The sequence below is a fragment of the Mobula hypostoma genome, chromosome 18, assembly GCF_963921235.1.
Source record: "Mobula hypostoma chromosome 18, sMobHyp1.1, whole genome shotgun sequence".
Classification (NCBI taxonomy): Eukaryota; Metazoa; Chordata; class Chondrichthyes; order Myliobatiformes; family Myliobatidae; genus Mobula; species Mobula hypostoma.
The window spans coordinates 62,352,974-62,365,026 of NC_086114.1; the positions used below are offsets into that span (position 1 = coordinate 62,352,974).

Here is a 12,053-nt window from a genome sequence, read left to right on the forward strand (position 1 = left end):
GATCCAACCCTGTGTGACCCCCACCACTGATCCAACCCTATGTGACCCTCCCTCACTGATCCAATCCTGTGTGACCCCCCCACTGATCCAATCCTGTGTGACCCCCCCACTCACTGATCCAACCCTGTGACCCCCCCACTGATCCAACCCTGTGACCCCCCCACTGATCCAATCCAGTGACCTCCCCACTGATCCAATCCTGTGTGATCCCCCCTCACTGATCCAATCCTGTGACTGCCCACTGATCCAACCCTGTGTGACCCCCCACTGATCCAACCCTGTGACCTCCCCCACCGATCCAACCTTGTGTGACCCCGCCACTGATCCATCCTATGACCCCCCACTGATCCAATCCTGTGACCGCCCACTGATCCGACCCTGTGTGACCCCCCACTGATCCAACCCTGTGTGACCCCCCCCACTGATCCAACCCTGTGTGACCCCCCCACTGATCCAACCCTGTGTGACCCCCCCACTGATCCAACCCTGTGTACCCCCCCACTGACCCCCCACTGATCCAACCCTGTGACCCCCCCACTGATCCAACCCTGTGTGACCCCCCCACTGATCCAACCCTGTGACCCCCCCACTGATCCAACCCTGTGACCCCCCCACTGATCCAACCCTGTGACCCCCCCACTGATCCAACCCTGTGTGACCCCCCCACTGATCCAACCCTGTGACCCCCCCACCTGATCCAACCCTGTGACCCCCCCACTGATCCAACCCTGTGACCCCCCCACTGATCCAACCTGTGTGACCCCCCACTGATCCAACCTGTGACCCCCCACTGATCCAACCCTGTGTGACCCCCCCACTGATCCAACCCTGTGTGACCCCCCCACTGATCCAACCTGTGACCCCCCCACCACCCCCCACTGATCCAACCCTGTGTGACCCCCCCCACTGATCCAACCCTGTGTGACCCCCCACTCACTGATCCAACCCTGTGTGACCCCCCCACTGATCCAACCCTGTGACCCCCCCACTGATCCAACCCTGTGTGACCCCCCCACTGATCCAACCCTGTGTGACCCCCCCTCTGATCCAACCCTGTGTGACCCCCCCACTGATCCAACCTTGTGTGACCCCCCTGATCCAACCTGTGACCCCCCCACTGATCCAACCCTGTGTGACCCCCCCACTGATCCAACCCTGTGTGACCCCCACTGATCCAACCCTGTGCCCCCCCACTGATCCAACCCTGTGTGACCCCCCCACTGATCCAACCCTGTGACCCCCCCACTGATCCAACCCTGTGTGACCCCCCCACTGATCCAACCCTGTGACCCCCCCACTGATCCAACCCTGTGTGACCCCCCCACTGATCCAACCTGTGTCCCACCCCCCCACTATCCAACCCTGTGGCCCCCCCCTATCCAACCCTGTGTGACCCCCCCCCCCACTGATCCAACCCTGTGTGACCCCCCCACTGATCCAACCTTGTGTGACCCCCCCACTGATCCAACCTGTGACCCCCCCACTGATCCAACCCTGTGTACCCCCCCACTGATCCAACCCTGTGTGACCCCCCCCACTGATCCAACCCTGTGTGACCCCCCCACTGATCCAACCCTGTGTGACCCCCCCACTGATCCAACCTTGTGTGACCCCCCCACTGATCCAACCCTGTGTGACCCCCCCACTCACTGATCCAACCCTTGTGACCCCCTCCCACTGATCCAATCCTGTGTGACCCCCCCACTGATCCAACCCTGTGTGACCCCCCCACTCACTGATCCAACCCTGTGTGACCCCCCCACTGATCCAACCCTGTGACCCCCCCACTGATCCAACCCTGTGTGACCCCCCCACACTGATCCAACCCTGTGATCCCCCCCACTGATCCAACTGTGTGATCCCCACGTGACCCCCATGATCCTGTGACCCCCCCACTGATCCAACCCTGTGTGACCCCCCACTGATCCAACCCTGTGTGACCTCCCCCTCACCGATCCAACCCTGTGTGACCCCCCACTGATCCAACCTTGTGACCCCCCCTGATCCAATCCTGTGACCCCCACCCCCCTGTGTACCCCCCACTGATCCAACCTGTGCCTGTGATCCAACCCTGTGTACCCCCCACTGATGCAACCCTGTGACCCCCCCACTGATCCAACCCTGTGACCCCCCCCCCCCCCTGATCCAACCCTGTGTGACCCCCCACTGATCCAACCCTGTGACCCCCCTCACTGTGACCCCCCCCTGATCCAACCCTGTGTGACCCCCCCACTGATCCAACCTTGTGTGACCCCCCCACTGATCCAATCCTGTGACCCCCCCACTGATCCAACCCTGTGTACCCCCCCACTGATCCAACCCTGTGTACCCCCCCACTGATCCAACCCTGTGACCCCCCCACTGATCCAACCCTGTGTGACCCCCCCACTGATCCAACCCTGACCAACCCTGTGACCCCCCCACTGTGTTCCCCGACCCAACCCTGTGACCCCCCCACTGATCCAACCCTGATCCAACCTTGTGACCCCCCCTGATCCAACCCTGTGACCCCCCCATGATCCAACCCTGTGTGACCCCCCCCACTGTGATCCAACCCTGTGTGACCCCCCCCTGATCCAACCCTGTGTGACCCCCCCCCACGATCCAACCTGTGGACTCCCCCCCACCTGATCCAACCCTGTGTGACCCCCCCACTGATCCAACCTGTGTGACCCCCCCACTGATCCAACCCTGTGTGACCCCCCCCACCTGATCCAACCACCTGTGTGACCCCCCCCCACTGATCCAACCCTGTGACCCCCCCCCAACCCTGTGTGACCCCCCACTGATCCAACCCTGTGACCCCCCCACTGATCCAACCCTGTGTGACCCCCCACTGATCCAACCCTGTGACCCCCCCACTGACCCCCCCTGATCCAACCTGTGACCCCCCCCAACCCTGTGTGACCCCCCCCACTGATCCAACCCTGTGTGACCCCCCCACTGATCCAACCCTGTGTGACCCCCCCACTGATCCAACCCTGTGACCCCCCCACTGATCCAACCCTGTGTGACCCCCCCACACTGATCCAACCCTGTGTGACCCCCCACTGATCCAACACTGTGTGACCCCCCCACTGATCCAACCCTGTGTGACCCCCCACTCACTGATCCAACCCTGTGTGACCCCCCCGCTGATCCAACCCTGTGACCCCCCCACTGATCCAACCCTGTGACCCCCCCACTGATCCAACACTGTGTGACCCCCCCACTGATCCAACACTGTGTGACCCCCCCACTCACTGATCCAACCCTGTGACCCCCCCCACTGATCCAACCCTGTGTGACCCCCCCCCACAGATCCAACCCTGTGACCCCCCCACTCACTGATCCAACCCTGTGTGACCCCCCCACTGATCCAACCCTGTGTGAACCCCTACTGATCCAACCCTGTGTGACCCCCCCACTCACTGATCCAACCCTGTGTGACCCCCCCCACTGATCCAACCCTCTGACCCCCCACTGATCCAACACTGTGTGACCCCCTGATCCACCTGATCCAACCTGTGTGACCCCCCCCGATCCACCCTGTGTGACCCCCCCACTGATCCAACCCTGTGTGACCCCCCCACCAACCTGTCACTGATCCAACCTCCTGTGTGACCCCCCCACTGATCCAATCCCCCATCCACTGGCCCCCGATCCAACCTGTGTGACCCCCCCACTGATCCAACCCTGTGTGACCCCCCCCTGATCCAACCCTGTGACCCCCACTGATCCAACCCTGTGACCCCCCTGATCCAACCTGTGTGACCCCCCACTGATCCAACCCTGTGTGACCCCCCCACTCACTGATCCAACCCTGTGTGACCCCCCCCTGATCTGTGTGACCCCCCTCACTGATCCAACCCTGTGTGACCCCCCCACATTGATCCAACCCTGTGTGGCCCCCCCCACTGATCCAACCCTGTGTGACCCCCCCACAGATCCAACCCTGTGACCCCCCCACTCACTGATCCAACCCTGTGACCCCCCCACTGATCCAACCCTGTGTGACCCCCCCCCACTGATCCAATCCTGTGACCCCCCCACTGATCCAACCCTGTGTGACCCCCCCCACTCACTGATCCAACCCTGTGTGACCCCCCCACACTGATCCAACCTTGTGCGACCCCCCCCACTGATCCAATCCTGTGACCCCCCACTGATCCAACACTGTGTGAACCCCCCCACGGATCCAGTCCTGTGACCCCCCCGATCCAACCCTGTGTGACCCACCCCACTCACTGATCCAACCCTGTGTGACCCCCCCACTCACTGATCCAACCCTGTGACCCCCCCACTGATCCAACCCTGTGTGACCCCCCACTGATCCAACCCTTGTGACCTCCCCACTGATCCAACCTTGTGTGACCCCCCCCACTGATCCAACCCTGTGTGACCCCCCCACTGATCCAACCCTGTGACCCCCCCCACTGATCCAACACTGATACTGATGTGACCCCCCCCACTGATCCAACCCTGTGTGACCCCCCCACTGATCCAACCCTGTGTGACCCCCCCAACTCACTGATCCAACCCTGTGACCCCCCCCACTGATCCAACCTTGGCCCCACACCAATCCCTGTGTGACCCCCCCACTGATCCAACCTTGTGTGACCCCCCACTGATCCAACCAACCCTGTGTGACCCCCCCCACTGATCCAACCTGTGACCCCCCCCACTGATCCAACCCTGTGTGACCCCCCCCCACTGATCCAACCCTGTGTGACCCCCCACTGATCCAACCCTGTGTGACCCCCCCACTGATCCAACCCGGTGTGACCCCCCCAATGATCCAACCTTGTGTGACCCCCCCACTGATCCAACCCTGACCCCCCCACCACTGACCCCCCCATCCTGTGACCCCCCACTCCCCCACTCACTGTGACCCCCCACTGATCCAACCCTGTGTGACCCCCCCACTGATCCAACCCTGTGTGACCCCCCCCACTGATCCAACCCTGTGACCCCCCCTCCCCACTGTGATCCAACCCTGTGTACCCCCCCCACTGATCCAACCCTGTGACCCCCCCACTGATCCAACCCTGTGTGACCCCCCCCTGATCCAACCCTGTGTGACCCCCCACTGATCCAACCCTGTGTGACCCCCCCACTGATCCAACCCTGTGTGACCCCCCCCACTGATCCAACCCTGTGACCCCCCCCCACTGATCCAACCCTGTGTGACCCCCCCACTGATCCAACCCTGTGTGACCCCCCCCTGATCCAACCCTGTGTGACCCCCCCACTGATCCAACCCTGTGTGACCCCCCCACTGATCCAACCCTGTGTGACCCCCCCACTGATCCAACCCTGTGTGACCCCCCCACTGATCCAACCCTGTGTGACCCCCCCACTGATCCAACCCTGTGTGACCCCCCACTGATCCAACACTGTGACCCCCCCACTGACCCCCACTGATCCAACCCTGTGTGACCCCCCCTGTCCCCCCCCAATTCCCCTGTGTGACCCCCCCACTGATCAACCCTGTGTGACCCCCCACTGATCCAACCCTGTGTGACCCCCCCTGATCCAACCCTGTGTACCCCCCCACTGATCCAACCCTGTGACCCCCCACTATCCACCTGTGCCCCCCCCACTGATCCAACCCTGTGTGACCCCCCCCACTGATCCAACCCTGTGGACCCCCCCACTGATCCAACCCTGTGTGACCCCCCACTGATCCAACCCTTGTGACCCCCCCACTGATCCAACCCTGTGTGACCCCCCCACTGATCCAATCCTGATCCAACCCTGATCCAACCCTGTGACCCCCCCCACTGATCCAACCCTGTGTGACCCCCCCACTGATCCAACCCTGTGTGACCCCCCCACTGATCCACTGATCCAACCCTGTGACCCCCCACTGATCCAACCTGTGTGACCCCCCCCACTGATCCAACCCTGTGACCCCCCCACTGATCCAACCTTGTGTGACCCCCCCACTGATCCAATCCTGTGACCCCCCCACTGATCCAATCCTGTGTGACCCCCCACTGATCCAATCCTGTGTGACCCCCCCACTGATCCAACCCTGTGTGACCCCCCCACTGATCCAACCCTGTGTGACCCCCCCACTGATCCAACCCTGTGTGACCCCCCCCCAATGATCCAACCTTGTGTGACTCCCCCCACTGATCCAACCTTGTGTGACCCCCCCACTAATCCAACACTGTGTGACACCCCACTGATCCAACCCTGTGTGACCCCCCACTGATCCAACCCTGTGGCCCTCCCCCCACTGATCCAACCCTTTGACCCCCCCACTGATCCAATCCTGTGACCCCCCCACTGATCCAACCCTATGTGACCCCCCCACTGATCCAACCTTGTGTGACCCCCCCCACTGATCCAATCCTGTGACCCCCCCACTGATCCAATCCTGTGACCCCCCCCACTCACTGATCCAACCCTGTGTGACCCCCCCCACACTGATCCAACCTTGTGCGACCCCCCCCCACTGAGACAATCCTGTGACCCCCCACTGATCCAACACTGTGTGAACCCCCCCCCCACGGATCCAGTCCAGTGACCCCCCCCGATCCAACCCTGTGTGACCCACCCCACTCACTGATCCAACCCTGTGTGACCCCCCCACTCACTGATCCAACCCAGTGAACCCCCCCACTGATCCAATCCTGTGACCCCCCACTGATCCAACCCTATGTGACCTCCCCACTGATCCAACCTTGTGTGACCCCCCCCACTGATCCAATCCTGTGACCCCCCCACTGAGACAATCCTGTGACCCCCCACTGATCCAACACTGTGTGAACCCCCAAACGGATCCAGTCATGTGACCCCCCCCGTTCCAACCCTGTGTGACCCACCCCACTCACTGATCCAACCCTGTGTGACCCCCCCAACTCACTGATCCAACCCTGTGACCCCCCCCACTGATCCAATCCTCTGACGCCTCCACTGATCCAACCCTATGTGACACCCCCACTGATCCAACCTTGTGTGACCCCCTACTGATCCAACGCTGTGACCCCCCCCACTGATCCAACCCTGTGTTACCCCCCCACTGATCCATACCTGTGATACCCCCCACTGATTCAACCCTGTGTGACCCCCCCACTGATTCAACCCTGTGTGACCCCCCCACTGATTCGACCCTGTGTAACCCCCCCACTGATCCAACCCTGTGTTAACCCCCCCCCACTGATCCCACCTTGTGTGACCTCCCCAACTCACTGATCCAACCCTGTGTGACCCCCCCCACCCACTGATCCAACACTGTGGCCCCCCCCACTGATCCAACCCTGACCCCCCCACCGATCCAACCCTGTGACCCTCCCACTGATCCAACCCTGTGTGACCCCCCCACTGATCCAACCCTGTGACACCCCCACTGATCCATCCATGTGTGACCCCCCCACTGATCCAACACTGTGACCCCCCCCACTGATCCAACCCTGTGTGACCCCCCCCACTGATCCAACCCTGTGTGACCTCCCCACTGATTCAACCCTGTGTGACCCCCCACTGATCCAACACTGTGGCCCCCCCCACTGATCCAACCCTGTGGCCCCCCCCACTGATCCAAGCCTGTGTGACCCCCCCACTGTTTCAACCCTGTGTGACCCCCCACTGATTCAACCCTGTGTGACCCCCCACTGATCCAACACTGTGGCCCCCCCCACTGATCCAACCCTGTGGCCCCCCCCCCACTGATCCAACCCTGTGGCCCCCCCCACTGATCCAACCCTGTGTGACCCCCCCACTGATTCAACCCTGTGTGACCCCCCACTGATTCAACCCTGTGTGACCCCCCACTGATCCAACACTGTGGCCCCCCCCACTGATCCAACCCTGTGGCCCCCCCCACTGATCCAACCCTGTGTGACCCCCCCACTGATCCAACCCTGTGTGACCCCCCCACTGATCCAACCCTATGTGACCTCCCCACTGATCCAACCCTGTGTTACTCCCCCCACTGATCCATCCCTGTGACCCCCCCACTATCCATCCCTGTGACCCCCCCACTGATTCAACCCTGTGTGACCCCCCCACTGATCCAACCTTGTGTGACCCCCCCACTGATCCAACCCTGTGACCCTCCCACCGATCCAACCCTGTGTGACCCCCCCACTCACTGATCCAACCCTGTGTGACCCCCCACTGATTCAACCCTGTGTGACCCCCCACTGATCCAACACTGTGTGACCCCCCCCACTGATCCAACCCTGTGACCCCCCCATTGATCCAACCTTGTGTGACCCCCCCACTGATCCAATCCTGTGACCCCACCACTGATCCAATCCTGTGTGACCTCCCCACTGATCCAATCCTGTGTGACCCCCCCCACTGATCCAACCCTGTGTGACCCCCCCACTGATCCAACCCTGTGTGACCCCCCACTGATCCAACACTGTGTGACCCCCCCCACTGATCCAACCCTGTGACCCCCCCATTGATCCAACCTTGTGTGACCCCCCCACTGATCCAATCCTGTGACCCCACCACTGATCCAATCCTGTGTGACCTCCCCACTGATCCAATCCTGTGTGACCCCCCCCACTGATCCAACCCTGTGTGACCCCCCCACTGATCCAACCCTGTGACCCCCCCATTGATCCAACCTTGTGTGACCTCCCCCACTCACTGATCGAACCCTGTGTGACCCCCCCACTCACTGATCCAACCCTGTGTGACCCCCCCACTCACTGATCCAACCCTGTGACCCCCCCCACTGATCCAACCCTGTGACCCCCCCACCAATCCAACCCTGTGACCCCCCCCACCGATCCAATCCTGTGACCCCCCCCACCAATCCAACCCTGTGACCCCCCCACTGATCCAACCCTGTGTGACCCCCCCACTGATCCAACCCTGTGACACCCCCACTGATCCATCCCTGTATGACCCCCCACTGATACTGTGACCCCCCCACTGATCCAACCCTGTGTGACCCCCCCCACTCACTGATCCAACCCTGTGTGACCACCCCCACTCATTGATCCAACCCTGTGTGACCCCCCCACTGATTCAACCCTGTGTGACCCCCCACTGATTCAACCCTGTGTGACCCCCCACTGATCCAACCCTGTGGCCCCCCCCCACTGATGTGGCCCCCCCCCACTGATGTGATCCCCCCACTGATCCAACCCTGTGTGACCCCCCCACTGATCCAACCTTGTGTGACCCCTCCACTGATTCAATCCTGTGACCCCCCCACTGATCCAACCCTGTGACCCTACCACCGATCCAACCCTGTGTGACCCCCCCACATTGATCCAACCCTGTGTGACCCCCCCACTGATCCAACCCTGTGTGACCCCCCCCACTGATCCAACCCTGTGTGACCCCCCACTGATCCAACCCTGTGTGACCCCCCACTGATCCAACCCTGTGGCCTCCCCCCACTGATCCAACCCTGTGTGACCCCCCCACTGATCCAACCCTGTGTGACCCCCCCACTGATCCAACCCTGTGACCCCCCCACTCACTGATCCAACCCTGTGACCCCCCCACTGATCCAACCCTGTGTGACCCCCCCCACTGATCCAACCCTGTGACCCCCCCACTCACTGATCCAACCCTGTGACCCCCCCACTGATCCAACCCTGTGTGACCCCCCCACTGATCCAACCTTGTGTGACCCCCTACTGATCCAACCCTGTGTGACACCCCCACTCACTGATCCAACCCTGTGTGATCCCCCCACTGATCCAACACTGTGTGATCCCCCCACTGATCCAACCCTGTGACCCTCCCATTAATCCAACCTTGTGTGACCTCCCCACTGATCCAATCCTGTGTGACCCCCCCACTGATCCAACCCTGTGTGACCCCCCCCACTGATCCAACCCTGTGTGACCCCCTACTGATCCAACCCTATGTGACCCCCCCACTGATCCTACCCTGTGTGACCCCCCCCACTGATCCAACCTTGTGTGACACCCCCACTGATCCAACTCTGTGACACCCCCACTGATCCAACCCTGTGACCCCCCCACTGATCCAATCCTGTGACCCCCCACTGATCCAATCCTGTGACCCCCCACTGATCCAACCCTGTGACCCCCCCACTCACTGATCCAACCCTGTGGCCCACCCCCCACTGATCCAACCCTGTGTAACCCCCCCACTGATCCAATCCTGTGTGACCCCCCCACTAATCCAACGCTGTGACCCCCCCCCCACTGATCCAACCCTGTGTTACCCCCCCACTAATCCATCCCTGTGACCCCCGCCACTGATTCAACCCTGTGACCCCCCCACTGATCCAACCCTGTGTGACCCCCCCCACTGATCCAACCCTGTGTGACCCCCCCCCACTGATCCAATCCTGTGACCCCCCCATTGATCCAACCCTGTGGCCCCCCCCACTGATCCAACCCTGTGACCTCCCCCACTGATCCAACCCTGTGACCTCCCCCACTGATCCAACCCTGTGTGACCCCCCCACTGATCCAACCCTGTGTGACCCCCCCACTGATCCAATCCTGTGAACCCCCCCATTGATCCATCCCTGTGTCCCCCCCCACTGATCCTACCCTGTGTGACCCCCCCACTGATCCTACCCTCTGTGACCCCCCCCACTGATCCAACCTTGTGTGACACCACCATTGATCCAACTCTGTGACACCCCCACTAATCCAACCCTGTGACACCCCCACTGATCCAACCTTGTGTGACCCCCCCACTGATCCAACCCTCTGTGACCCCCCCACTGATCCAACTCTGTGACACCCCCACTGATCCAACCCTGTGACCCCCCCGCTGATCCAACCCTGTTACCCCCCCACTGATCCAACCCTGTGACCCCCCCCACTGATTCAACCCTGTGACCCCCCCCCACTGATCCAACCCTGTGTGACCCCCCCCCAATGATCCAACCCTGTGACCCCTGTTACGTAACTCGTAACTGGGTTGCCAAACCAGCCGAAATGGATCACTCAGTTGGAGTCTGGATTACTAGATCTAAGAAAGTTTTATTAAAGAAACAAGCAACACAGTAATCAAAAGGATAATAAATGCAACAGTTCAGCAATGATAAACACACATGTGCACAGAATTAAGATAACAGGATCAATCAAGCTCTATCATTGTCTAGGGGTAAATGACCAATTTCAAAGTGACACAAAGTTCAGTCCAATTTAGTTCAGTTCGCAGTAATCGTTGCCATGGTGATGGACAATGTGGGGGGGAAGGAGAGAGAGAACAAGAACGACTGATCATTCAAAATGGCTTCCACACACAGACCGGCGATATTGCTTACAAGCAGCTTTCGGGCAGGTCCTTTGTGATGTCACCTGAGGTCACCGACTGTGACCCCTCCTCCAGATGCAGTCAATACTCTGCAGTGAACCTGGCACCCAAGCAAGGGTGGACACACACCGGGTTCCCGCTGATCGTACCTTTCCACCCTGTGCGTCTAAGACAGATCCCGCGATCAGCCGTCTCAGAGCTTCCCACCGACTTGTGAGAGGCACACCGCTTCCAGGGTCTCGTTACCTCGGGTGTCGTGTGTGTCCTGCCTTAGCGAACCTGTCCCTTTTTATCCCCCTGCTGGGGTATCACCTGTCCATCACTTCAAACAGTTCAGGGTTCAAAGGGGGAGCCGCTCCAGACAGCTCTCTCTCCTGTCCCTTCATTACACATCTCCAGATGCTGCTCCATTGTTCCTTATCTCTCTCTCTCTCCCGAAGACAGGTGGCAGACCAACTGCTGATCACACGGGACAGCTAACATCTATGTGTATTCTTGTCACACCCCCCACTGATCCAACCCTGTGACCCCCCCCCACTGATCCAACCCTGTGTGACCCCCCCACTGATCCAACCCTGTGTGACCCCCCCACTGATCCAACCCTGTGACCCCCCCACTGATCCAACCCTGTGTGACCCCCCCCACTGATCCAACCCTGTGTGACCCCCACCTGATCCAACCGTGACCCCCCCCACTGATCCAACCCTGTGTGACCCCCCCCACTGATCCAATCCTGTGACCCCCCCATTGATCCAACCCTGTGGCCCCCCCCACTGATCCAACCCTGTGGCCCCCCCCACTGATCCAACCCTATGACCTCCCCCACTGATCCAACCCTGTGTGACCCCCCCACT

At 61.0% G+C, this 12,053-nt stretch overlaps 1 protein-coding gene across 5 annotated transcripts in view; it reads left to right on the forward strand.

The window, feature by feature from the left end:
- Positions 1-12,053, forward strand: part of tln2b (talin 2b) — a 323,891-nt gene that overhangs the window by 215,674 nt on the left and 96,164 nt on the right. The gene's annotated exons all lie outside the window — the stretch shown is intronic.